Here is a 7,009-nt window from a genome sequence, read left to right as displayed (position 1 = left end):
GAAAATGGGAAGGGAGAATTGCAGGCAGCAGCGGTCTACAATTGTCTAAAAGAGTGGAACGTCGAAGACGATGTATCAGCCATGGTATTCGATACAACTGCAAGTAATACAGGCAACGTGTCTGGTGCGTGTACCCTGCTTGAAAAATTAATTGGCAGGGATTTGCTATACTTGGCTTGCCGTCATCACATCTTTGAGCTCTTTCTGAAAACGGCATTTCAATGTACAATAGGATGCACATCTGGACCGGAAGTTCTCATCTTCAAAAGGTTCCAAGGGCATTGGAAAAATATTGAAGAAGATAAATTTTCCCCCGGAGTGGATGATATGGAAGTGCGAGAAGCCCTGCAATACAATATGATCGATAGTCTTGCTTTTGCTGAAGATCAATTGAAGGTTGGTGCTCGTACACTGTCTACATTGTTTTAATTTACTCATGCCTCCTCTTTTCGCATTTTTCAAGATATATTACGAAGTATAACGTGCATTATGATTATTATCTTTTACAGAAAGAAATCCCTCGCGATGATTACAAAGAGTTCTTGGAACTGATAATCCTGTTCCTCGGTAGAAATCTAAAGAAAGGGAATCGATTCCGAGCTTTGGGTCCCATTCACCACGCAAGATGGATGGCTAAGCAATTTATTCGCTGAAAATATTTTTGTTTTGAGACCAATTTCATTTGACATCTTCCGAAGAATCAGGGCTCAAAGAATTATGCATCTTTATTGTGGTAGTGTATCAAAAGGCTTGGTTTACCGCGTCCAATCCCATTACAGCACCAAACAATGACTGGCAATTACTAAAAAAAATTGCTCAAAATATTGACACTGTTGGTTCCGTTTCTTCAAAAATTTGTAAAGCGGTCTTCCATAAATTTGAAAAACATCTTTGGTATCTTTCGGAAGAATTGATTGCATTTGATTTTATCGATAAAAACGTATCTATTGACATGAAAAGAAAAATGTGCCTAGCTCTTAAAACCCATTCTGCTTTCAGTAGTGAAAGAAATCCACGGGCAATTGAAATTAAAGATCAAAAAGCCGTACAAGAGCTAGATTTAGATTCATTTGTCAATGAAAAAACCATCAACTTTTTTAAAATTCTTACAATAGATAGTAGTTTTCTGGATAGTCATCCAGCGACATGGGAGACAAGAGATGATTTTATTAAAGCTTTTGAATCTCTCCATGTCCCAAATGATATTGCTGAGAGAAGTGTGGCACTTGTGAGTGAACATAATAATTTACTGACGAAAGATGAAGACAGCAAACAGCGAGCACTGTTAATTGTTCAGAAATTTCGAGAAATGTCCCCAAATTATACCAAAGATGAACTCAAATTTTCATTACACTTATTTAAATAATATGGAACTGACACCGTAATATAATATGTTAGGATTTGGTGCTCAAATATTTGAATATACCGTTTAATAGCAAATATATATTTACTCATCGTGATGATCAAAAAGATTAATAAGAATAATAAAAACTGAAAATCCTGCAAAATCTCTCATTTTTCTATAATCCGGACATTAAGTTATTTAATAAATGAATGTTTGCTTTACTTCCTTTCATTTATTACACATGGAACTACCATAGGATAGGTAAAAATTTGTAAACTTGACAAAAATAAAATTGACCATCCCAATATTGTATTTGTACTTTAGAAAATGCTGATAAATAAATACCTTATTTGACTAACCTCTCTCCAAATCATGGTATTTTGAGCATTCAATTTTTGTTGAAATTAAAATGGAGTGAAGAATTCAGATATGATGAATTCATATTTATAAATACATTTTTCATATTCAAGTTATGAAAACCTGAAAAGATCTCACCGGAAGTGAATAAAAAAAAATACGGTCATTTTTGGGGGAAAATAAACGGCTTAGTCTCACTTGGGAAACGTTTGGCGAGATGTCTGAAAAATGGCTGATGTACCTTGGATGAACGGCTCAGTAACTTAACCCGGAAAATTCCTACCATAAACTCATTCCCTTTTCACCAATATTTGTACCAAGAAACTCTCAGTAGGTCAGAATTTCTGGCAAAACTTTGAATTAATATTCCTGGCTCCAGAAAGGTTGCAAGAACTCAGAAAAAAATCTATGGCTATTTTTTGGTATGAGTTATCATATGCGAGTTTAGCAAAAGCGAAATTCGAAAATGGATTTTAAATGGGCCACCCTAATATACACACACTTCTTTTTCACATCACTCAATTTTATGAACTCGAGAAAACTGCTGAATCCTCCTATCTTCAAGATCCCCACTTTTGAAGAGGGACAGCGTGTTCGGAAAATATTTCCAGTGGATAATGTGGCACGACTTTCGATGAGAATGTCCTCTGCTATTGTCACTTCATCATCAATCATTTCTTCTACAAATATATGTTTGATAGAGAAAATAATGTCATTTTGTAGCTGTACAACATTATTTGGATGTTGATCAGCAAACTTCATGTCTTTATAATGTACCGATTTCAGTGACAGTATTCTCCTTCCATTTTCAACTGTACGAGACCGCCAGCGCGCTTCGCGCGCCGAACTTGAATTTATTCCGAGATAGAACATGTAATATTTTCGATGGTGACTTAAACAATCAATTATTAGAAATGAAAGAATTTTTTATATTGCACTAAAATTTGTCGTAGAAAACATTAAAAAAAGGATACATTCGGTTGTCGCAATAATAAACAAAATAAGTTAGTTTCATTTCATCGTTATGATAAAATGACGACTTTGTTTCCAAGCAGAGTCTTAAAGTTCGTTTCTGGGGACGATGTTGGCTCTGAAAAATATAAAATTTCCCAAGACCGAAGCTGCTGTTGTTGGAAGTTAAGTGTGCATGTTCAACTGTTTTTATTCAATACTATTTGTCGTTTTGTCCGATTTTTTTATAAACACAACTTCGTTGTGATACACAGAATTTGACATTTTCCAAATAGAAATGCATCATCAACTTCATGACTATATTCGGGAACAAAGTTGGAATGATATAATGAAACGAACTCATTTTCGTGGTCATTACAAAAATCGGATGTGGTTTTTTATTTTCGTCGTTGTATGCGATTGATCTTTGTCCACGAAAATTAATTCGTTTTATATCTGTCATAATAATTCAATCTAATAGAAATATTGAAACTAATTTTACTTAGCAATCAATGATCATGATCAACCGAATAATTCCGTATATACATAATTTTTCACTATATTACTTGAACGTTGAGCTCCAAGAAAAATTTTCAATGAACCCCACGATCGAACAGGCGAAAATGCAACGTATAATTGACCGTGGCTGAAAACATCTTTCCGAAGATCGATGCCTATTTCATCGAATGTTTGACCTTGGCTTTTATTGATTGTCATCGCAAAGGCGGGTCTCAGTGGAAATTGGCGTCTTTTAAAGGCGAAGGGGTAAGTATTCTCACAATACAGGGTTACACGGTGTATGAAAACCATTTCCCCTGCTTTATCACCGGTTAGAATTTGACAACGTAAAAGGTTGTTCGCGAGCTCAAGGACTTGTAATCGTGTTCCATTACAGAGTCCTTCATTGACACTCATGTTGCGTATCAGCATAACGACACAATTAATTCTTAATTTGAATTCATACGGCGGAAAATTTGGAGGATTCAAAGTATGGAGATATTCTGGGAGAATTTCATGACTTATGTCTCCATTATCACAATCTTCTGCACTGTCAATACTGGTATATATCTTTTGATTTGTCCTGTCGAGTAACTCAATGACACGATCATTAATTTCATCAACATCTACATTCCGTGCTGACAGAATTGCCACTTTGGCTAAATCTCCATATCTCCGTTCATTAATAATGTTAGTGAATATGTCAACTGTATCAGCAGATATTTGAGCAATGCACTGCTCTGGAGCTTGTATATTATTGTTATCATCGTTCAAAGTGCCATCGCCGACAGATAAAAGATATTTCGCAAATTCTCTCTCTTCAGGTAGAGCTCGCATATTTTCTGTTAAAGAAAATATTGTAAAGTGTTTCCACAATTAACTAAATTTAATAGACAAATCCACCAGTTCACTGCGCGTTGCATTTGGTTTTACTGGAAGTAATTGTCGGAAGTCTCCACCAAGAATCATGATCTTACCGCCGAAAGGTAGATCATTGTACATAAAGTCACGTAGAGTGCGGTCAACTAATTCTAGAGCAAACTTTGGTGCCATTGGAGCTTCATCCCAAATGAAAACGTCGACTTCTCGTAAATATTGAGCTTGCTTTGACTGATTCTTGAAATTCGACACAGAATCATGGAAAATTGGAACAGGCATTCCAAACGATTTATGAACTGTTTTCCCTCGAGGAAGTAAAATGGCGGCAATACCTGTAAACGCCATCGTATGTACATTTTTTTCTCTAGCCCGTAATAAATGATAGAGCGTAGTATAGACTAAAGTTTTTCCAGATTCGCCAGGTCCATCTATGTAGAAGTATGCTGTCCGTGGTTCCTGTGATTCAACAACATTTAACACCTCATCGACAATGTTTTGCTGTTTCAAATTTAGTTTCGCATATTGACTTTGACCAATAGTTCTGTGTTGTTCAAGTGGTATTTCATCATCACTTTCGATATCAATACTGTAGTCCAAGTCCATCAATTGTGGCATTGTAGGAAAGCGACTGATATCTGGCCCTTCGTAAGATAGGAGGCGATTCACTTCAGCATAAGCTCTCTTTTCGGCTTCTGGTGGGCCCATCAGCCTTTGCAAATCTTGAGACATCGCTCCCTTAAACTTTTCCCAGAGTACTTCGGGATTGATGGGGTTACAATATATCAAAATTCGTACAAATAAATGACGTAGTTGTCTAGGCATCATCCATACCTCTCCTTCTGTCATTGCACGTTCCCATTCTGCGTCATCCTCGATGAGACCTAAAGCTAGGCAAGCGCCTTGAAACATTTCATATACTTCACCACTTACTGTTCTGAGACTTTCATAACTTGTTGACCCTTTAACGTGTATCAATAATAAGCGCAGATGAAACAATTCACTTTGCGTTGGACTAACACTATACATCCGTCCAATGACATTGAAATGCAATTGACGTTTCGTCCATTTCGATACATTAACACCAGTTTGTTTTTTGAACACATAATGTGATGGAATTTCAGAATACGTGAATTGATGAGCATCAGGATCTCGTTCATTTAGAGCAAAATAATCGAGTAGCATGTTAGTTCGTTGCAATGCTGATATTATATCATTGTCGCTTGCATTATCATTGATAGTAACATGCTGCTGGTTTTCAAAGTGGATAGGTAACCGTACGATTGAGTGACTTTTGTTCTGCAAGGGTCGGCCTACGATTCGATCACGTGCTTCTGCCGGTCCTACATATCGAGCTTCTACGAAATTCTTGATTTCATCATGCGCAATTACATTTGCATTAGTTTCCGGATCAGTTATGGTAATACAGGCTGCATCATGACCTTTGTAAATGTATTTGTAGAGGTATTTAACCGATTTAATGCTCGTCACTACTTCAACGTTGATATGACAATCGAATATTTTCAATAATTTTGGGTTGTAAGGTACGACGTACTGGTTATCAGTTGAGTGACCACTGCGATCGTAATGACCTGTATTGCGTCTCCGATAAGTGGGATATCCATCGATGTCTCTTCTCGAAAATTTTTCGGGAATTTTTTAGAACATCGTCCTTTTTCATCTTTACACCAATTTCCGCACGGACCATGAATCATTTCCTTCAAGACTGTATTATGGAGAATAACGTCTCCTTCAGGATCTGGGATTTCAGCTGAAATGTATTTGTCAACTACGTCAGGAGCGGTAATTTTAGAATTCTGTTTCAAAGTGAGTAGTAGATGAACGTGAGGCAAGCCACGTTTCTGGTATTCAACTACATTGTCATATGCCATAACATCACCAGATAACTTCTCTTTCACGATTATTTCCATAAGGCGTTCCTTTTTCGAATGAAAAACACGTGAAACCAAGTCTGGTCTATCGGACGCAGTTTGACCTGGTAGTAAATTTTCTTGGATTTCAAGCCAGGTAGGGTTACATGTCATTGTAATAAACAGGTCGGGTTTTCCATATTGCCGTACGATTGCCATGGCATCTTGATAATGTTGTAGCATATTTCGGGGAGATCCCGTGAATGATGAGGGAAGGATTATAACTTTTCCCAACCTAGAATTCCTTTCATCTGCTGATCGATGCAAATAATCAAGCAGTCCTTGATAGGTATCAGCACGTAAGATTTTTTGATTGGCTCTACAGAAATTGAGATGGTCTTTTTCAATTTTGACATAATTGTCAAATACCCATTGTTGAAACAATCTTCCTCCCATTAAAAATACGTTTTGATTTCGAACTGCCATTCTATATTTGACATATTGGGCTCGGGAAACACATCGAGGTTTATTTACACATGGGATATTTGAAGACCATCCTCGTGTTCCGTATGGGTAAAACAACGGGTAAATCCAAGGTTCCACATTTGGATCTAAAGAATTGATAAATTGCAAGCTTTTGGTCTGTTTATTACGAACGCTAACATAAGACTCCGGAATGTTACCATCAGCCGTCGTTTTGAAAACAGCAGCGACCTCGTTGACTCTCTGTAAATTATAACGCCTGGGGTCCATACCCTGTTTTAGCGAGAACATAAGCTGCATTTCTGGCTCCTTTTCCACATCATCATTTTCCATGGCTGATTGTACTTCTTCATGCATCATTCTATAGGATTGGGCAAAAACATTGCACTCACGAATTGTGACATCTAGGGCTCTAACCAGGTCTTTACGTAATGTAGATATCTGTTGACAGCGAATATCTGTAGCTTCATTTTGATCAACAATAAAAAGTTGACCATGAGATGGGCTGTCGTTTTCAGAAAGGTATAAAGATGTATTCATCTGATAATAAATTTGTCCTTGTATCTTGAAGCAGTAAGGTCCGGAACGCCTATTATTAAAATTAATTAGATTGGCATAGAATGAAGCA

Source organism: Fopius arisanus, unplaced genomic scaffold (genome assembly GCF_000806365.1).
Source record: "Fopius arisanus strain USDA-PBARC FA_bdor unplaced genomic scaffold, ASM80636v1 scaffold00198, whole genome shotgun sequence".
Lineage (NCBI taxonomy): Eukaryota > Metazoa > Arthropoda > Insecta > Hymenoptera > Braconidae > Fopius > Fopius arisanus.
The sequence above is the reverse complement of the archived record's forward strand: the minus strand, read 5'-3'. Positions refer to the sequence as shown.